This window comes from Ixodes scapularis, unplaced genomic scaffold, assembly GCF_016920785.2.
Source record: "Ixodes scapularis isolate PalLabHiFi unplaced genomic scaffold, ASM1692078v2 PGA_scaffold10__122_contigs__length_95168666, whole genome shotgun sequence".
In the NCBI taxonomy this organism is placed as follows: domain Eukaryota; kingdom Metazoa; phylum Arthropoda; class Arachnida; order Ixodida; family Ixodidae; genus Ixodes; species Ixodes scapularis.
In genome coordinates, this window is record NW_024609836.1 from 88,345,739 (window position 1) to 88,368,687 (window position 22,949).

Consider the following 22,949-nt stretch of genomic DNA (forward strand, 5'->3'; position numbering starts at 1 on the left):
TACGCAACAATATATAATAAAGCCTTTATATTCATTCCTTTGGTCTTAAAACGAAAGTCGCGTGATTTTCTAATTCGTAAGATTTAATGCATCTACGATTTAACAAAATCGAGATACGCGACCCCCGAGGCTTTACAATGACACTTTTACGGAGCTCCCTGTTGTTGGCTCTTCCCGCCACTGGAAATGACACCCGTTGTTTATGTTGCAGTAATTGTAGTGGTTGTTGTGGTAGTAGTTACAACTGCCGCTGTTGGTGTTGCAGTTGTCGAAGTAGGGCGTCCACCGTTAATGCTGCAAAATCACTGAAAAAGATCGCCCGCCGCCCGCGGGTATCGAACCTGTGTCCGCTGCGTTCGAAGCGGGAGCGTTACCATTGAGATACGTCAAAGCCTTTTTTTTTCCTTATTGAGTGAGTTACGATACAGCGTTAACAACCCCTTTTAAACTTCAGGTTTTGTAGTACCCGAGGCTCACTCCACGCGCTCTCTGAAAAGAAAAGGCAGATAAGAAAATGGCGTCGTAGCACCTTCAATGCAAAGAGCTCGTGTAAAGAAACGCACTTTCACGCGCCCCGGAACAAAAAAGGAACAAAAGTTTCCCGAACAAAACGGTACAAAAAAAAAGTGTTCGGATCAAAACATGTCTTTTTTGTTTATAACGTTTCCTTTGTTTGCGCACTCCACGGTGCGTGAATGCGACTACGATTCCCAACGACTTCGCAAAGATCCGTCGTAGCTACCGCTTTGACTGTGTAGTTTGGATTAACACAGGACTGCTCCATTTTGTTTATTCCCATGGCCTAGCTTCATAACCTAACGATACCTTTTAATATCTTGAGGAGTATATGCATAATTGTGTCGTAGTGTCTTTCCTGATTGGTTTCTCGATCTTATTAAAACCGAGAGTAGCACGTGGAAATGGTTTTTTTTTTCATTTTGTAGTTAGCTGCAACGTGCATTACATTTTGGTATTTCTCGTTCCTTTCCTTGGTCACGCATTCAAGCAAAAAAAAACATTTTTTGTTTCCCCTATTTGATTAAGCGGCGTCACTCCGGTACCAAATGGTCTGTCGCACTGTTTGGATACAAGAATGGCATGCATGAGCAATATCCACGTTCAAAACCGTACCGTTATGTTGCCTGGTTTTATCAGTGTGTTCATATTACACTCTGTTGTCTGAAGGCGAATTTGTTTAAGTTGTGTTGATTAGAGTTCAGCGGAATAATTGGAAAAAGTAGTTATACAGTCAATATATCCTTTCTAACAGGTCCGTCCCGCCAGATTAATTATGTACCCGCAATGTCGTGTCACTGTTTTGTCTTGTCATTCTAATAATTGAAAATTGATATTCTAGAATCACGTCGACAATTTCAGTTTGATAGATTAATAAAAAATTACCACAACTGAAATACAATAATTAAAATGCAATGATTGTTTCGAGTTTATTTACATGTGTTGGGACTTTTTCTGACAACAATCTCAGCCCTCTAAAAAAAAAGTGAATGGAAAGAAACGAATGCCTTCTGCGATTCAAAGATCGGCAGGCGCTCCAAGCACCTGCCAAACTTTTCATCGCAAAACAAAGAGTTCAAAAGGCAGTGAACTGATGTTTGGTGCAGGCGTCATATTGAGGAACTGCAACCCATCACTGTAGAGATCCTTTTTGTAAATTGGATCCAAGGCGAGCATTATATAAGATATTCTCGACGACCGTTGAGCTGCTAGTATGAGTGATTAGATATACCTTAACGTACCTCAGTTACTTTCGTATTTAGCACCTCTTTTTCAAGATTCAATTCCTCTCGAAAGTCTACAACCGATACTTCGAAGCAAAATAATGATTTACCAGTTGAAAGCTTTGTATGTCCAATCGCTTATGTGTCATCCTTTAATGTGTGAATTGTACAACCAACCCGCTTATCCTGACTTCGATAAAAGGTTTTGCTTCCTTCTAAGGAAGAAAATTTGGAACATGCTTATTTTAAACGACATCTTTTAAAACGAAAGACCAATATTTTTCGTACGACGTTCGAAGGTTTTACAAAGCGTTGCATGTGTAGCACATATTGACTCTGGAAATAAAACAAGAGCTACTCGCAATGAAATTGTATATCTTTCTCTTTGTCTAGAATGGTTTGCCAATTTTGTGATTGTAAAACGTAAACGAAGACCACCATAAACATCAATCTGACTACCAGACAGAGATTCCTAAACAAATATTTAATTACTTGGTATCCAAGCAAAATATAATGCACATCAATTTTAAAATATGAACTCAAAAATAACTTTACAACTCTTTTCATAAATTAATTTCCTTAAGATGCACCATGTATTACACTCAATATCTCAGACATTACACCTAGAATGTTCGAGTATTGAACACTCGGAAGACTGACTCGACAAGGTCGGCCTCCTTATCTCCTGCACCCGATATCTGGTGCATTCGAATGGAACGTGGAATCATTTTTGTTAGGAATAGACGCAAATCTTCCAGAAGTACGGACAAGCGTTTCCTCTCTGCCATGCACGCGGCGATATATAACAAATTAGGTGTTTTTATTTAAAGCGTATTAGCGGCGAGATGTTTTGGTGGCGCCCTCCTATGGTTCCCCCTTGTGACGTCATTACCTTGCAAACAACAAATTCGATGGTGTTTGTAAATAGCATTGTGGAAGCTTGAAATTATTGCGCTCTCAAAGGAACACTGCCAACACCGTCAAATTAAATTTCTTTCATTCCTCTTATTTCCGTCGATGATAAATCCTTTTCTGACGTCATAGTCAGCATTCGGCGAATCGTGAAAGGCCGACTACAACGACGCTTTAGATCGCGCACGTCGACAATAGGTTTATGCAGGGAACGCCCAGACTACGGTACCGAACCTATGTTTTATTGTGCACAAGAACCTCAACTCTCATTTTTTATTAAAAAAAAAACTTTTCACGCCTGGATGTTTTCTGTTGTTGTCAAAAAACAGTTTTCTTGTGCTCAGATTTTAATTTTAAATTGTTCCAAATGCAATAAAAAAACTTAACTATAAGAAATGAAAAACCAAGGCGAAAGACGACAATTGCCTTCATTATCTTGTGTACCTTTATTAAAACGGCGCACTCATTATTTTGTGTAAAGAAGAAACCAGCGGAGACAAAGCGAAAGATCAAAGAACCTTGGTTCACCGTAAACAATTCTTACAATTCCCCACGCAGAAACAATTGCCAGCGTCATAACTCAAAGTGAAGAGTAATTGATTTGTCTTTTCGTTTTACCTGATGTTGTATAGTGATGTTTATGATGAATTAAAATAGCGGACGATAAAAAAAAGAAGAGCGGCGCCCGTGGTGGCAGCCAGTCGATGTCATAACTTCAACGAAGTCTGACGTGCCCTACCTCGGCTTTACCAACCTCTCTCGGGGTAGCCGCGGCGGCCCGGCGCGTGATTAGGCGACGCATTCCGAGACGAATCTCAACGGCCGAGATGGTTCGGTAAGTCTCCGCAACATCGAGACAGACGGGAGCGCCTGGGCCCTCTCTACATCGTCGCATTACAATACCAAACACATGCAGAAAGCAGTGCCCATATGCGTCCTCACAATTGCACGGCACAGATTCGTCTGGCGTCGCACTAGGCTCGCAAAAAATGATATGAACGAACAATCCTATTGTTGACGGAGCATTATATAAACCCGTACCAAACTTTTTATCGGCACAGTCGACATCTACTGTTCAAGATGAAGGCAACTCTCGTAGCCATTTGCATCCTCGCTGGAGTAATGTTCCCTATAAGAGAAACGTGGGGTAAGCCCAAGTTTTTAAGCGTTATACTTTGTTTCTCAGTACCTTAACAACTTTCTTGATCGAAATTAACCTCCTTGATTTTACGCTTACACATTGCGCTTCGGTATTTTTTTTTATAAGCGGACTTTATTAGAGATCCAAGAGACAATGAATTAAAACTTATTACGCCAAATCAAATGCGACTAGTCTTAGTTCGCTTCACTTTATTTTTCCAGTCTGCTTTAAGAGAACAACCTTATTTAATCTCACAAATATGAAATGTATACAAAAAAATTCTCCTATGTAATACTAGCCGCCGTGTGGGCTCTTCGCGCCTTCCATCAGCAAAGCCAAAAATTCGTGACATCATGGTATTGCTCAGAGATGTTCATCTGCCATCAGGTATAAAGTTCTCGGTCACTACAGTGACGCAGACAGCTGGTGACCCTCCAATAACGTCGCAAAATATTCTATGAAAGCAAGACACGTGTCAAATCTTCTAGAATCAAAGAGGCTGCATTAGTCATCGAACGTCGAATTCTTTGGTCAAAAGCAAGCATCTGACGGAAGCATTTTGATGCGCAATATTAAATTCACTGACTGTGGATGCTCTAGATCCAGCTCAGCGTGAAATTCCTAAATCTACCAAAACGTTGTAGTAGGCTTAGATCAGAGCTTAAAAACTCCCCTGTTTTTCATTGTTATAGTTACCTTAAAACAATGCAAGGTAGAGTAGATTATATCTTTAAAAATGTATGTTTTATTTGTACACCAATCACATTATTGGTTTCAAACATGCCATTGAAGTGTTAGGAGGCTTAAGGTGTAAATTAACCGCTCTTTAGAATTCCAAGCTTTTCAGTAGTGCTATAAATTTCGTTATTTATATTTTGCTTCTTACGCATACCACAAGGTAACTTGCATTAATCTGATATATTTCATTTGTTTAATCGTGGGTCACGCATTAAATTTTAAACCATCTAGAAAAACAGCACTAACAAAGAGCGAGTGTTAATTATTTTATTACTGTGCAGGCACCAATGAATTAGGTGTTCCCACTGCTTTAAGAAGTCAGTAATTTATATCAAACAATAAAAACTTGCATGTAGCAAGAATCGCGTGAACGAATTTGCGCTATCATGGTTCCCTGTCACTGCAGGTTATATACTTATTTAAATATTTTGTGGCTAAGAATGTAAGCCGACTGGTTTCATTTACGCCCTACGGAGGTCATGACAGCCTCGCTAGCATGACCTCCTTATGACTTTTGGTTGCTCGTTAAGCGAGCAAGCACAAGTCGCTAGCCTGGGGTTGCTCGACAACCAAGCAATCACAAGATGGTAGATCACAAGATAAGTTGTAAAATAATACGTGTCCATTTCACCAAGATTTAACATTACTACTCGAATTATCATATTCTATGGTTCATAAATCAAATATAAAAAATACTCTGTTTAATGTTTATTTTAAATTGCGTGTGTGTTTGTGTGTGTGTTTCTCTTCCTTCAGGAAAACCCCCGCTCTGCTCGAGTGCGCCCGGTAAGATATGTTCAACAAAAAATGCATAACGTTAACCAAAAACTTATATTTAACATTAGCCGCCGCGTTGGGTCTTCGTGACCAACCATCAGGCAAGGCACGAAGTTCGACTCCATGTTTACGCAGGTTGACCTTGTTAGGCTTCACTGTTCGGGGGTTTTGGGGGACTACGTGACACTAGAAGAATGGAATTCTTAAATAACATACCGAAATTGTGAAAGAACAAAACACTAACATGACCTGCATGCGGCTCCCTAAGAAGCAGTTTGTAATGAAGCGCCTAAAAGTTCCATGACCACTGCAAATCGGGCTGAAACATTTTAGATTCAATTCGAAGACACCGGTACAGTAGCGGATTCAAAAGGAAGAGGAACAAGAAAAGCGCCCGCCGGCGTTTTTTTTTTTCTTTTTTTTTCTAGGAGAGAGATGTAGGGTTTTCAGAATCAGACCAGCCTTTTGCCGCCATGGCAGTCCTTTAAAGCGGTACGCAAACCAAATTCTGCAACTCATTTCTTTGCTTCAACTTGACGTAGGAGGCAGTAGAACCTCGTAAACAATATTATTTTGTGGGAAAACGGGACATATTTTATACAGAATTAAACAATAATCAAAACCCACCTAGCTGTTGGGTATGGAGCTCCAATGGAATGTCGTGACGGCAACGGCCTCCGACAGCAGCGCCACTATATGGGAAGTATGCTCACTAGTCTTGATTGACTAGGCGAAAACGTAATACCGAAGGATTAGTAAAGAAAGCCAAAGCATTGTTTAGCACTTTAGATTCACTCCGACAGCCAATCGCTTCGACTCATTTTTGGACATCACAGACGTCAAGGGCTGATGAACTATATTCGTCCACATGGCGCGCGCTGCTTTCAATGTCTCTGTCGCCGAGGGTCTCCGATCCCTCAAAAGGACTTGGGTTTACGTTGCAGAGCTGTGCCAGTATCCGCTTTTGTGTGCGGTAGTTTCTATGCGGCGATCTGAGAATTCAGCGATCGTCTCGCCGTCCAACTTTCTAACCGTCGACGGGTTAAGTTCCCCCGCTTCAACGATCGCGTAAGCCTCGCTGGACGAGACCTACGAAAGCGGTGCAGTTCGCTTCTCTTCGTTTATTTAGTGTTCGCCATTGAGACAAATCGCGTTGCAATATCGTGGCGAGGCGAGCGTTTTAATGCGAAAGCATTAACTGTCTCATGGAGCGAACAGACATCGTCAGCTTTGAAGCAGCTCCAAACGGCCCCTTCCCCTGTCCCAATGTCGTCTGTAGCAGAAATCTGATGAATAGGCTCCAATTGGCTGGAGCGCGTCATCAAGGAACGAGGCTCCCATTGGCTGGAGCGCGTCATCAAGGAACGAGGCTACCATTGGCGGGAGCGCGTCATCAAGGAACGAGGCTACCATTGGCGGGAGCGCGTCATCAAGGAACGAGGCTACCATTGGCTGTAGCGCGTCATCAAGGAACGACGCTCCCATTGGCTCTCGTGCGACGTAGTTCCAAGGGACGCCACCAGAGAAGCCTTCTCTATGGCGGCGCGGCACACGCAGCGGCCCGGCAAGGTGCACTGGTGCGGGCCTGGCCGCCTGGCCGCACAGCCCGTCGGGGCAAACTCCGGAATGGGTGCACGGCCGAGCTCAGCGCGGCGCGGCCACTTCAGGAGAGCGCGCGCTCGGCAATCGGCAGGCTAAACGTGGTCATCCACACCACTACGCCGCAGACGAACTAAGGGAACGGAAGAACGACATTGATGCTTTCGCATTCACAACTCATAAGAAGTGTTTAGGAGTCCTCGGCCTTTTTTCCTGGTAGATTTTTTCTGTGACGATGTGAGAATTGTACAGTTGGGTTCTCTGCACTCTGTACCTTCGCACGGAGAATCGTGTCCTGTGGACACCAGCACCAGCTTTCTCCACGTCGATGCCCTCCCTTCGTTCGTTTAGTGCATGGTCGCCCTTGTGACAAGCAATGTCGATACAAAATCGTCGTGGTCTACGCGTTTCTTCGGGGCTGCGTGACAGCACTGCGGGCACACCAGTGTCGATGCGATACGCAGCGTGAAATACTCGAGTGAAGCACCGCCATGCTGCCTCACCGGACTCGGCCTGCTTTGCTTCTCGCATTAATAAATGAAGGATGCCAACTGGGCCCGTTTGCTCGAAGCTGGTTAACTCTAACCGCGGTTAGAAGTTAACCGAATTTCCCTACGAGGGGGAATTTTAGGTCACGTGACCTGCAGAGTAATGACGGCGGGGAAACATTTCGGTGCCCCGGTGAGTGAGCGGCGCTCGCTTTGGAACTAATACGTTGTACTAGCTGCAATATCGGGCGTGTTAGTCAGCAATGAATGGTGCAGGACGCTTTCGCTCTGCCTTACCTCACTTAAAAATCAAAGCATGAGCAATGACTTCGCCGTATTTTTTAGATAGTCTTTCGATTCTGGCCATTCCTAAGCCTAAATGAACGCGATAGTTGTCGCCATGGCAACGTCTTTGAAATGTGGATTGGCTTGACTCAATCGGCCGGGTAATGATAGCACACAAAAGCACACACGAGCACCGAGGTGCATGCTACGAGTGTAGTTACACGCGCTGCACGTGCTGGCGTCTGCAGTAGTGATTGTTCTAAAGGAAAAAGTCTAAAACAAATTTTGTCGTGCATGCGCGTTCGTCAAGGCCCTATTATGATTATTTACTTCGATTTTTTTTATAAATGGGAGGGCAGCGCGCGCGGATCGTAGAATTACACTTCCAGTGTTCTCCTCGATGCTCGGGTAATTTACTAATAGGTGAATTTTCACTGGAACCGAATTGAAGGTTTTTCAATTTATGACGGTGTTATATAGAGGCTTTACACACGCGCTAGATTACGCCGCCATTGCTGACCTTCTTTTGCCTTACCGAGATACTGAGCCACTGAAACGGGCATTCACGAACCTCCACAAACGCCGATGCTGGGGAAAAAGACACACTAGAACCTAAAATGGCAATAACCCGGTCTGCTATAATAATAATGAAGTGAAGTAAAGTTAATAAGAGGAAACTGAAAACTGAAGGTCGGTTATGGCGGCGCCCATTCACAGCTGCTGCAAAGCGTCTATACAGTTTACATGCTGGCCAACTATGCTGCCGGTGTACCGCTCGCCTTTCACTGCTCATTTCTTTCTCATCGCTTCTAGGACTGAACTTCGTCGTCCTCTTTCGAACTTGGAGGGAAATTTCAACGAGGCTTTTCTTCACTTCAAACAAACTCCCCCCCCCCCCCCCTTTTTTTTTTTTTTTTGCTTGCACGACAACTTCCTTTTGGCCCCCCCTCCCCCCCCCCCCCAACCCCACCCCACTTCAGACAGCCAAATATTTAGAAATTTTCCGAAGAAGGGTCAATTTAGTTTTACCTTACCGATTGTCTGTACCACGAGCGATACAAATTGTTTCTTGAGCTCGAATGTATGCGGCGTTGCGTCCCGAAAACACGTTAGTGCGCATTTTTGGGTCCCCCCATTCATAGAGTTATTATAATGTACGCTAGAGGTTCAACTGGCGCTAGTGTCTATGCGACTTGCGGGAGGCAAATTGAAGCACACAGCAACCAGTCTACTTTTCCAGTCTTCCTGTGTATTTCTATGGGAAAACGCGCGTGCATTTTCTCTTTTCGCCGGAAAACAACACGAATTACGCTTGTTATTTTGGTCGTACCGAATAGTGTGTACTTTTATTAACTATGTAAAAGTGTAATTGCTTTAGTTATAACTTTTCTCTGACCAGTGACGGATGTTTATCTTGACTATATTTCAGGCTTATGCCTGTGTCCCACAGCGGGTTTTCAAAGGCATTGACGCATCTAAACAAAAATAATAGTTGAAAGGAGCCTAGAGTGTATTCCGGGTGCGCCAACACCGAGTATCGCCGAAACCCGAACCGGAGTTTTGGCGTGTGTGATTGATTTTGCTCTTGGCGATGAAGTAAACAGCCAACACTGGACTGCGAATGAGGAAGGCGTGGAAGCATGCCGAGGAACACGACCCGCATCCCTGTTTGCAATCCTGGGCGTCGTGCTAATGCAACATAAATCTTCGATGCAGGCGGTTTACTGCGCCTTGATCTGCGTAAACGACACTCGGAAAACCACGGCGTGCACAGACAAGTAATATTGTTTTTTTTTTCTTTTCTTTGTGAACGAATTTTCATATGAAATGACTTAGGCGTAACACCGTGCGTGATTTGTGATGACGTTTAATGACACTCGGCGGGAAGAAGAAACAGTAAATATGTACATATATATTTATATATATGCTCATTAGGGAAGCTGAAAAGGGAAATGTGCCGCGCAGAATACATACAGGCATCGCGTTACACCGCATGGTTTTAAAAGCATGTACAACACCCCGGCGAAAGACAACAGGAGAAACAAACTAGAACATAAATGCACATTTTAGCATATCACACACGTTAAACATTTAACATAACGATCGATGAAAGAAATATGACTTGCGAGATACACAGCACATGAATAGAACTTGCATATAAATTGTTGTTTCACAGATATATTTACATCCACCTGCAAGTTCTAGTACATTATGAATAAAAGAACAAAGCATGAAAAAAATGCAAAAAAGCTGAGTAAAAAAAAAGAAGGCGTGGTTTCAGGGTGCCACATTACTGGTGGCAATAGGGGACTGGTTTGGTCAAGGTATGCCGCACATATGCTCCACGGGATCTTTCCGTAATGGTGCGGGCCAACTGTCGCAACCGCAGCGTGACATATTTTTTGATGACTGCCTTGGCAAGTGCCACCGCATGCATTGGCTCGTCATTGACATGCGCCTGGTTCTGAAAGCTCTCTGCATGTTTCTCGTAAAACGCTCTGTATGCGAGAATAGTCTACACAGTTGCACTGATTTGTGTGGTTCCAACTTCAGTGTCCACTCTGAAGATTTTTTCTGTTTCCTGCTGGAGCTGGCAAACGAGCTCGGAAGGGTGCACAAGCCCGCCATTGTCCCTGATGGTAATAAGTTACACTATCATCCAGGAGCATACTCACATATGATGGGCAGCTCAGCGTCTTGGTGACCTGGCGGCTGACGAAGCCCCCAATGTATTTCACAACTTCAGAAGTGAACTCTGACAGGGTATCCTCGCCCAACCCATAGACCACGGCTAGATCATCACCCTCTTGGTCGTCCCCAGCATCAAGAGCAGGATTGATGGTACCCTGGCTGACTGTCAGGCTTTCCCCTTCGAGGTCAGCAGCCACATTGGCGGAGTTGGGTGTTTGCACACCAGCGTGTACCAGCAGCTTCCTGTAGGCCTGCCGGAACTGAGCAGCTGATCGGTTTTTCTTCCAGTCGCCCCTTTGCCGCACACAGCTGAAAAACATCTCCAGGTGGTCCTGGCTTGTCCGGTAGGAGCACAGGTAGCTAAGAGAGCAAGGCATGAGAGAGGACAATTTGTTTAGGAACATAAATTTTGAGCTCAATAGTCTGTTGCAAGTTAAAAGAGGCAGAACAAACTCTTTCAAGAAAGCCCACCACCCTTTTCACCTTAGCAGAATGAACGTTGGGGGAGGAGCCGAGTGGAGAAGAGGAAACCAGCAATCTTGGTGAGCGCAGAGCTTCTGGAATGGTCTTTTTCTGGTTTACTTAACCTACAGCAGACTATAAATGTGATGGAGTATAGTTACTGTTTTCGCTTGCACTAACCTGATTTCACCACCGGTGAGCAGTTGAGTTGCGAGGCTTGCCACACTCTTCAGGGTGAAGGCAAACCCAATGACAGACATGCATCTGCCGTCTGTCACTGCAGGTTGTCCGCCGGGTAGCTCCAGCTGCATGAGGTTCTGGCCAACCCGCTCCATCATCTGGATCCTCTCCTGGATGTTGGCCTTGTTGAAGGGACGCTTGTAGGTATGGGCCACAAGACTCCGTGAGTTTAGCAGTTCAAAACACTTGGGTAACATGGAAAACCATTGTTTTCCAAAATTAACACATGGAACATTAAGTACAGCCTCACTATAGCATAAGCACCAACAATGGACTTCAGATCATACCTATCAATGTCCTGGATGAACTTGCACGTTCCCTCACAGTTGCTGAACTCTGGGAGCCCAAGCTCTTTGGCAAACAGAAGGGCCTTGGCGACGGAACTGCTGAGGGTTTGAGCAGCCAGCTTGACCTTCATTTTCTGTCGGCAGAAGTCGATGTGGGCTTGTGTGAGTTTGTTGGCAGCACGAAGGCCTTCAGATGTTTGCAGCTCGTGCAGCTGCTCAATGAAGTGCCACTGGATGTGCTGCAAGGTAATAACCATTGGAAAGAACATAATTATGTCAACTGGAGCATTTTATTTGGTAATATTAGCATGAAGGTGTAGAGGCACATTTAGAGTCAGTGCCCACACGTTAACTGCTCTGGTCTCTTGTAATCTTCCTGAATATGTATTCTATATCACTCACTAAACTAATGCAGTGCTTTCAAAGAGCATTTTGTTTTAGATTTGTCTTTTAAAACTTTACTACATCTGAAGTGGCTAGCACCAAGCATGTGGATCCTGACTCCCAGCATGCCTCTGACTATTTGTTAATTTTGAAAATGGGCTACTGCACAAGCACTGACCTATTTGTGTATAGTATTGTAATTTATAATTTCTTTTGACATGTCACTAATTATTTTTAAGCTAGTTCGTCTTGACATCTACGGGCAGAGACCTACATACTTTTTAGTTTGTTTCAGACTGCTTTTTCTGTGGCGACATTAGGTTCATTTTATAAAATTGGGATGTCAGGTTCAAAGAGTCTGCACGTTTGACATTAGTGTGTTGGTTGGCATCGCATTAAGAAATGCATGAAATGGATACACATGCAATGCAAAATGGTTAATTGGTACCTGTTTTACCAGATTTCTTCAAATGTTTGCTTTACAACTGGATTTTGAACGTCAAAACTGGAAGATAATAAATAAAGGCTGAACCTGCACTCCCTTTAGTGGCTCTGTGCTCGTTTTCGGTTCTCGGGGTTCAAAGGAAGTCTTATTTTTCTGATGTAGTGGTACTTGTATGTTTTAAAAAGCAATTTAGCTACTATTTACCGCATAGGCTTTTGACTTCAGCACCTTCTTGTCTCCAAGCAGGTTACGGAGAAGCTTGAGTGCATGGCAGGCATCGAAAATGAAATGCACCTCCTCGGTGGGTCAAGTCGTGCGCTCGAAAGTCGTCTTCATGTTTTCATAGCTTATTTCATGAACATGGCAGCCCAGCAGCTTTGCCATGGCGACGTTTGCACCCAGTCCATCGCACACCACGACCTTGACGTGAAGACCGCAATCTTCAAGGGCGACGATGCTCTCTTCAAGGAGGCTCTTAAGAAACAACCCCGACACCCCATTTGTCAGGATATAGCCGAATGGCATCTTCCAGGGTGAAGCGAGGCCTACGACCATGAAAACCAAGGCCTCTGTTGCCATAAGCACTTCGTCAGTCTCGCCTGGGCCAAGTGCTTGGCCGAAATCGACGTACCCGATGAACCTGCCTTTTGGGACATCCAAGCTTATTTCTTTTTTTATGGACATCCCGTCCAGCATGACGACATACAGCTTCTCCCGTTCAGAAGAGTTTTCATGTCGTCGCTGCAGCTCTTCTAGTGCTTCCTTGATGAATCCAGGCCACCCTCCAACAACTTTCAACCAACACCTGAGGGAGCTCACAGAAGATAGGGCGAAGAGAGTACTGACGTAGGCGTTGGCTTGGGGTGAGTAGTAGTGCAGGGTGGCTGCGAACTGATTTGTTCTTTTGGTGTACCTTCTGCCAGTCATCTTCCTGGTGGCGTTTTTTCCAAAGCCCTTCAGTAGTTCCTGCGGAATTTCCCCAAATGTTTCCAATCTTAGTTGGAGTTCATCTGTCAGTGCATGCTCCTCCTTCAGACATTCCAAAAGAGATTGGAGATTTCTAACTTTTCTTTTGTTTCTTTTCAGGGTCCATTGCATTATGTGAATTTTCTTTTTCGCCGAATCTATTTTGTTGTTCATACGACGTCGTTTACTTTTTGGGGACTCTCCATCGAAGTATGTGTGGTCACTTCAGCATGGTCTTGGTGCTGCGTCATCGGCAATCCGTGGTGCTGGACGCTTCCTTGGTACCTATAAGAAAGAGACCAGTAGGTATACATTCACACATACACACTTTGTTCTAATGCATATGAGAATAAAAGTGACATTACAAACTCCTCTGTTTCTATACATTATTTTTGCATTTACCACAATGACGCATGAAGCTCAAGTTTTAGAAAAGCATGCATCATATTCCCTACTGAATTCAATCTACTTGCAGTTCAGTATATATGTACATACCTTGACAGAACCAACGGTAGGTGCTGCCTCTTCCTTGAGTCTTGCTTTCACATACAACCCATCCTTAAAGCACTGGAGCTCGAAGTGCCGTGAGCAAACGACATGATGTGCGGCAGGAGTGAAGTTGTCCGGACATACTTTTAACCACTTCTGCAGAAGGTTGTCATTTTTTTAGGGAACCTGGAATATCAAACGAAGTGCTGCAATGCAGGCCATATATGTACCAGCGGTCGCGCGCTATAGTTTTGATTTTTAGGGATATGTAGTAATTAAATAAACCGAATTACTACTTACGTGTGAAATGATAATCCTGAGGCTCTTCCCTCACGGTTCTTTTGCAATCCAGAGCTGCGCACAACCTCGGCATTCCCGTATTTTAGCGACGTGAAGCGCTTTTGCCGCGATCAAATTTAACCGCGCGAGCGGGAAAGCAGAAAGCAGACGACATTATAAGACCTCATGTAATTTTAATTGGATCTGTTCTCCTTGGAAACGTTTGCGGTCAGTGAAAGGAAAAAAAAAAGGCAAAACAGAAAACTTATGCGGGCTAACAAACGGTATTAATATTATTATTATTTCATTAGTTGCGGTCGCCTTTGACCACCAACGCCATGTCGCGCACCGGTAGCCACCGGGCCCCCAGGTAAGGAGTACAGTGTAGGCGCCCGTGCCTCCCGGTATTTTTGAATGTTTTGGAACATATGAACATATATTGAACGATGCCACAAGACGATCTTCGCATTCACGCATTCAAAGAAAAAAAAACTTTATTTGCAGAGTTGATACATTGAGCCATTGGAGCTGTTCCCGTTTTTTGCCGTCTGCTCTTCTGACGTGACACATTAGTGTCGCCTTCGCCTGGGAGGCTGACAGCAGTTTATCTAACTGTATATGACGTTCGGTTGCGTTTTCATGGGTAAGTACCACGGTAAATACGCAGGCTGGGGCAACGATCTCAGACATAATTGTGTAGTATACACGTATATTTAGCTACTTTAGCACTCTGCTTTATGCCATGAAATTGCCAGAAAAAACCTCTGTAAATGACAATTATTTATATATATGATTGAGCAATGCTATAAACTATTTGTTAGGTTCGATTTCTTCTCAATATTTACGTATATAATCGAGCGCAGAGAGAAAATGCGCGCGCTTTTTTCCATAGAAATGCATTACCGGAAGTCAGTTTCAGACTAATTGCTCTCTGCTTCAATTTGTAGCAGCACACTAGCGCCAGTTGAACCTCTAGCGTACATTATAATAACTCTATGCCCCCATCGGGAACCTTTCCGCGGAAGCCATTTATATTCGCTACAGGCAGTAGGTGACACCAGCTACCACCCTATAATAACACACGGAGCTATCGCTCATCCAGCCCTCGTCAAACTTTGCTAGGTACTTGTGGGCATAGAGTTATTATAATGTACGCTAGAGGTTCAAGTGGCGCTAGTGTGCTTACGCAAATTGAAGCAGACAGCAACCAGTCGAAAATTGACTTCCGGTAATGCATTTCTATGGGAAGAAGTGAGTGCATTTTCTCCCTGCGCTCGATCATAAGAGCAAATACCCCAAATAATTAGTACGTACTAGGTAGTTTGGAACATTTATCAGTCAGGCCAACAAAAGAATTGGTCAGTTACGGCGTTTTTCCTCTCGAATTCATAGCACTAAAGACGGTGCTAAAACGGCTTCGTACGTGTATTTATGTGCACTGTCGGACACTCTTAGCGCGAACGCGGCGTCGGCGATTTCCAGCATGGGGGATATGCATGCCAAACAAACGAAGGACATCTGGAAAATCAAGAGCGGTGGCAAGAACTACGCAGCAACACCGGATCAGTAACTCGCAGTGCATGTACGATCAAAATAAATTGAAAGCCACGTAATCTATTCCGATTTTTAATAAGTGAGTACCGCTTTATTCTTTCTGTCCTGAGCGAAGCTGCGTGTTCTAGGTTCAAAATATCACCCGCGCGCTAGACATCTTTAAGAACAAGTGCGCGATAAAAGCTGCCCGGCAGAGAAAACAATACGAAGAGACACCTTTCATATCCCACGGACTCAGGGATGGGCATTATTTCAGATACAAGTATTTGAAATACGTATTTCAAATACTTTGTGTATTTTGCATTTGTATTTAATTACAAATTGGGTAATGTATTTGAGGTGTGTATTTAAATACTAAAACGTGGGTATTTCAATTACAATTGTAATTAAATACAATTTTGTGGGCGAAAATACATCCCTTAAATTTACTGTCACTGTCCAGAGCAGTAAGAAAACTATGCTCTGCACCGAATGCAGTGTCTCTCAGTCAAGCACAAGTGTTTAGTGACTTTGTGATTACGGTGCTCGTCCAGGGCAAGAATAGTGACGAAATCGACGTTCACAGGCAGACTGGCTAAATAAGCGCCTGTGACAACTTGTAATGCTTTCCAGCCTGATTTCCCTCCATATTTTTGCCTTGAACATTCTAAATTGGCGGGTCTTCCAGATTTTGGTAACTGATGGGAGTTGCAAAAATAAAAAAAATTCTCTCGCTAGTGCTGCGCGTCTTGGTCGTCTCGGTTCTTTGTTGGTCTATATCAAAATGTAATCGACAAAAAAAGCTGCTTGAAGCTCTTTACTTTTTTCACCTATTACGTCCAAGCGGATTACATTTTTTTGTGATTATATTTTTATTACGTTATTAGAGCCTCGCACACTAACTCCCGAGTGTGCTATGCAAATTAAGATGAGATACCCAGAAACCCGTTGCAGATGCCCTGAAGTCGCTGACGCAAATTTTGAGGAATGTATTTGGAAAAGTATTTGAAGGAGACCAAATACATTTGGTTGTATTTGTATCTTGTATTTAAATGCTTTTTTGGAATTGTAATTAGAGTTGTAATTAAATACATTTTTGACGCTGTATTTTGTATTTGTATTTCGATACATATTTGCATGTATTTTGCCCATCCCTGCACGGATTTTATTCTCTACGTTGAAGGTTTTTATCCGCTCATGCAAAGCGGGATCATTTTGATATGGTGACAGGACTGGCATATTATCAATATGCAAGCGTCACCGGAATGCTGGCGAGCCTTGAACACACTCTATATTCGTTTCGATCGTAATTTTGCTTTGAATCGTCGCTTGTTTTTACACACCTGCTGCGGAACACACGTTTGGGACTGAAATGCAGCGAAGTTAAACATCGCTCACTGATGAAGAAAAATGCGCTAACTAAAGCAATTACACTTTTACAATGTTAATTAAGACACATACTATTCGGTACGGCCGAAATAACCAAAGTGTTCCATGTTATTTTCCGCCGAAGAGACAAAATGCACGCGCGTTTTCCCATAGGAATGCACAGGAGCACCACAAAAGTAGACTGGTTGCTGTCTGCTTCAATTTGCGTCACGGAAGTCGCATAGACACTAGCGCCAGTTGAACCTCTAGCGTACATTATAATAACTCTATGCTTGTGGGTACCTAGTAGGCAAGGGCGGTTGACTTTTAACCGCGGTTAAAGTTAACCGGCTTCGAGCAAACGGGCCCTGGTATGGCACCTTCAAAGTGACATTTATTTATCCGTGAAGCTAACACCTTCGCCGAGTTTGGTCATTGTGATCAGCCAGTGGTAAATCAGGTTGGCATCGATTACCTCATTTTAACAACGTCACACATCATCCTGCTGCTTCCTTCGTTAGCATGAGGTAAGAAATCTTCCAGCATCTCGCCTCGTGCGAGATAACAGAGGTATTTTAGCCGCCTCGCGACAAAGTCAAGGACCAGCGAACTCGCACCCAAAACTGACGTTGCCGATGCCGCCATATCGGCCAAGTCGCGGAGCAGAGTACGCAATACGTGTTTAGCATTGCGCGCACGACTCTACCGGCTTCGCAATCTCCCAGTGATATGTTACAACACTTGGGCACTTAGAATATACGAGGTAGTAACGTGTCGACGCCACCAAGTGTCAACCCTCATAGCTACTTTACGCTTGGCTCTACGGATGCCCATGACGTCGCGGGCAAGTCGCGGGGCCAACGGATTTCCCGAGATGCACCGTACTCTTTGATGGCCGATTTTGAAGCGTTCGCCAGGATCTAACATTTTTGTTATAGTAACGAAGTTATATTTCTGCATTATGATTTTCTGGGAAATGTTAAAGAAAGTAACAGTAAGCTACTTGGTGACGAAACTATATGATTAATTTGCAATCGCAGAAAGTAGGTTCCCCATGTACGAATTCAAATTTACAAACCCCTGTGACGTAGTGAAGCGGCCATAAACGCAGCAGATATAGACCCAATGATGAGTAGCGCAAGGGAGCAGCGTAGAGGTTACGTCATCCTAGAGTACAGTTGTATTTTTATGTGTTTTAAGCTAGAAAAAAAATATTTCGGAGCCGCAGATATTTAGGGTAGAGCGTGTGAAGTTTATTAGTACTTCTCGAAAACGTATGCATATCATTCTGTCGCCTGCCTGGAATCTCTTGTGTTTTCGCCTAAATGCACAGCATTGAAGCTCGGAAGTGGCGACATTAAGAGAAATGTATCTTCGATGTCCGTTATGTATGACAAATAATATTTACGCGAACCTCCACCTCTTATTAGTTTTGTTTTAGCATTTCCGCGAAACGACAAATCAAAACTAAACTTTTGGGCCCTGCGGTACGCACACTTCGACTGTGGCACAACAGTCACACTCCGAACACAGACCGAATTACGTCGGGCGTTCGGTATTTGTTCGCAGCATATTCCGGCGTTCGGTCCTTTTTCCCTCGAGGACTTTTCGTTTGTCGAGATCTCTTTGTCGTCAACGGTTTCTGCCATCTGCTTCTTTCGGGGGATTATGTTGTTTTCTTTTTTCTGAAGTTCACGTATCAACTCACAAAGCTTCCCGCCTTTCCACTCTTTTGAAGAAGGGATAGCAGCAGGGCTGTAGCTTTTGTTCTCGGCGATGGCTTTCTAGGCGAGCGATCTGCACTTCTTGCGCAAGAGAATCTGAAGCGCTCGACAAACTGGAACTTCAGGCGATAGCGGCCTCGCGGCGGTTGCGGAACCATTCGTGCTGCTGCGCACATCGAAGCTCATTCCACTCCTGCTCTTCTTCCTCCGAAGAAAGGTTGCCGCCATCTATGAGCGACGGCGGCAACCAGTTGTCTGGTTGCCGCCGTCGCTCATGGATGGCGGTAGCTGTTCAGAGTTCGGTGTCATCCTTTATTTGCTGGTGGACACGATCCTGGGGAAGCTAACCATTAACAGCTCCGCTGTAAAAAAAAATGTTTACGTTTCCGTAAAGACAGATAAAGTCGGGTGGGGTTCATGGTGAGACGACACTGTTCATGCAAAATATGAGAAATTGTTCCGGTGCACTTCCACTGCCAGTCTGGGACTTCTAACGTGCATCACGCAGTGCCGATACTCTATCGCACGCGGGTAAGTTGTTCATCTAAATTGTAACGGGCAAGGGTGAGGGTTGAATCCAGGCGCATTGGGTTCTGCCGAGGGAGCTTTCAGTTCAAGTGCTGCGGTGCCTTACCAAGCTGCGGTGCCTTACCAAAGTCGGCCACAGACGTGCTTGCTTTAGGGTCTTTCTAAGCAATTTTTAATGTCTAGCTTACAAACTTGCTTAAAACAATCCTCAGAACCACACGTATACCTGCTCCAATATGACAGGTCATGTGTCTAAAGGAAATTAGTAGTTTTTATTTACTGCTTTCGACCTCAAAGTGCTACACTTTCTCCGCTGACATCCACCGTTATTCCGAAGAAAGCGCATGGTTATTCTATGTGCCTTTCCTTAAGCATTCTGAATCGTTCAAAGACCTTGGATGTCTGTATAATGTAGATTCCATGGACTCTCAAATTTGGACGTATGTTGGAGTCAGATCTTCAAAGCGAATGTGTTTTACTGTTCGAACTCCGCTTGACACGTCACAAATGAATGAAGTACTAAATCATCTCAAATATTTTTAATTTGAGCGCAGGTGACATTAATTATTTTAACCACATATATAATTTTTAAAATATATCTGTTTAAGGTTAGTTATATATTCGCTCAAACATATGTTGTTGTCGTTAATGCCTGCTTAAAATACTATAGATTCCAGTATTTCCCAGTAAGCTTCTTACCTTTAATCCCACATATTTCATTGGTGTAATAGCGGGCCATGCATTAAATCTTGGACCACCTAAAAAGAAACATAAACCTAGAACGGGTGTCTAATGTTTATATCACTGTGCAGATGTCGCTGAATGAGAGTGCCTGCTTTACTATGTCGGCAATGTTTATGAAATAACAAATATTGGTTGTCGCCAAAATTGTACGTTACTCCAGGTTCAGTGATTGCATGTTATGGTTTCTGGTCAATGCAATTTACATATTCATCAAAAAGATTTTGGGAATAACAAAGTAAGCCGACGTCTTAAAGGGGGCTCTGTGACGAACAACCCCAAGTTGGGGAGTCATGACAAATTTTATTTCAAAGTTAAACGTGGCATCCTTATTAATATTTGTGAATATTCATCTGGTTATCACTTTTTATCTTATATATTTAAAAATGAACGTAATATTTTACTGCTTGACACTTGTATGTTTGTGTGTTTATTCCCACAGGAGATCCTTGCCCTCCCGGAGAAGGTCCGCGAGGTCAGTTATGTTGAACAAAAAACTTGTAACATCAGGTAAAAACTTATATTTAACATTAGTCGTCATGCCGGAGATTCGTGACCAAGCATCAGGCAAGGCAGCAAATTGTGACACCATGTTTAAAGAGGTTGATGTTATTATGCTTCCAGATTCGGAGTTCTTTTTTTTTCCACTACTGTGAGTTTAGGAGATTGGGATTTTCAACTACATGCCGAAAGGGTGAAGGATTAGTGATGACCAGTTTGAACTTTGAGAAATAGACGTAGAAAGGACAGGACAGTAGGTAATAACTGACACAACTTTGCACATGTACTCTTCTTCTTCGCATGTGCAATCGTATTTTTTACAAGCTGTTCATATCAACATAAATTAACAATTCGTTTTAAATATTATTTACACTATAAAAAATATAAGATTTACCGCTACCCGTCCTTCTTACGAGTTATCTTGGCGTTGCACGCCGCAAATGCTGTTTTTCTTTGGTGTGGATAGTGATGAAGGATAAGGCGAACACGGCCTTCGAGATTCAAACAGTATTCTAATCGAGCATATAATATTTCGATCAACACTTTAAATCGTGCTGAGCCATTTTGAGCTTTGTGTAATACGAAAATCCCCCGCCTGCGCGTGCCCCAGATCCAAGAATATAATAGATGCATCACCAGCGACAAGGATTTTTTTTAAGCTCGCTTGAAATAAATGTTTTATTTCTTCGGTATAGTGATATCGACCTACGGCGAAATTCCGGCTACCACTGTAAAGAGATAAATTAGAAAATAAATTAACTGGACTTCACTAAGTAACTTCTGAAATGTTCACCATAGCTGGTGCATTCCAGTAAACAGATGTGTTGCCCAACTTCAAGATATGCCACAACAAACTACTGCTCCGCACTATTCTTTGACAAACTTAAGCCGTGACGAGATGTGATACCGAAATTAAACGCAGCAGAAAAGCGGCGCAAGTCCCACCTGGAAGCAATGTTGGTAATTAAGTAATCTCGTTTCAACAACCGCTGTAACGTATTTTGACAACTGGCAGCAAACTTCCAAGTTCAGATGTGCCAATTCATATGCCCAAAGGTAATCAGTAGATTTTGGGTAATTATTTTGTGCGTTATTTTATCCTTTACGCCCGGCGTCCACCTCGGCAGAGGACGCTGCTCTTAAGGAAGCATTTGCTTACTTTAGATGCCTTTCGTTGAGCATTATGAGTAGGAGAAATACTCTCTATATCTGTGTCCTGTTGGATTCATGGCACCTCAAATACGGAAGTTCAAATAATAGCTTTGTATCTATCAGCGGTTTAGCTATTTGTAACCTTTCATGATTATAGTTACTCTCGAAAACCACATTACTACATCCTTTCAAATATGTATTTTTAACTTTGATGACAAATTTTGGCCCTGTCTATCTAGTATGGAAAGATAGGTAAAATTAGCCACTCCAAAAATACGCCATTTCTTGCTTATTTTAACGATGGGGTAAATGTTCTTATAAATCGATATACCGTGCTTTATTCGCGCCTTAAAAAAAGCTTTGTATATAACCACATTTACTTCAGAGGTATACTCGCGAGTGTACATGAAGTGTGAAATGAACTACCGAAAAAAGCAGAAACACAGATCGTGCGTAAAACTCTCGTACCAGTCTGATTGTATCAGTATACTACATAAATATGTCTTCAATATAATATGAAATGATGAATAACTAGCCTAAAACAGGCATCATTTGTAAACCGAAGCTGAATTTATTAATTTTTTCACGGTTTCTGGTCATGTTAATAAACATGACCAGATTGTCTTGTTGATAAACAACCCCAAATTAGGTGATTATCCTGATATTTACGCCAAAGCCAATAGTTAGCAACATTGCACTCATTAACATTTTTTCATACATTAGTTAAGAACATTGTGTGTGCATGTTTGTGTATTCATAGGACCCACCGCAACCCCTCAGCCCTACCGTAAGTAAAATTTAATTCATTCCCAACGATAAACAAAAGCTGAGAGTGATACTAGCCACCATGTCGGCTGTTTTTGAATGTACGCCAGGAAAGCCAACAATTTGTGAGGTGATGTTTGTGCAGAACCATTTAAAAAGGCTGATGTAGTAATCGAATGTCTAATTTTTCGCTCAACAATAGAAATCAAGCTGAAACGTTTATAGTAATAATGCAAAACCCTGATCTGCGGATGCCTCAGTTTCAATCAAAGTACAACGTGTTGACTTCATTTTGCCGAAAAGAGTGCAAGTATAGTTAGAGTCGGAACTTCGTAGCTGTTCTGTCTTTCACCCTTAAAGAGTCACAAGCCAGCGTAGTAGTAATTCAAAAAAAAAAAAAAAACGAACCATGGCAAATAATGTGTTATTTCAAAGAGTCAAAATTGTTTATTCATTGAAACATATCAGTCAAGGTTTAAAACATTTGAGGTTAATCTTCACCACTACCTACATTAATACGCATTTATATATTTCTAATATTGCTAATGAATCGCTTGTTTTGTACGCATCGCTGTAGGCATCTTTCATTAAACCGCGCATTTTCATTGTCGAGTGCACATTGCATATTAAACCACCTACAGCAAAAGCACAAACCTCTAGAGGGTCCACAATTCTCGAACTACTCTACACGGCTGGTAATGGACTCAACGCACTT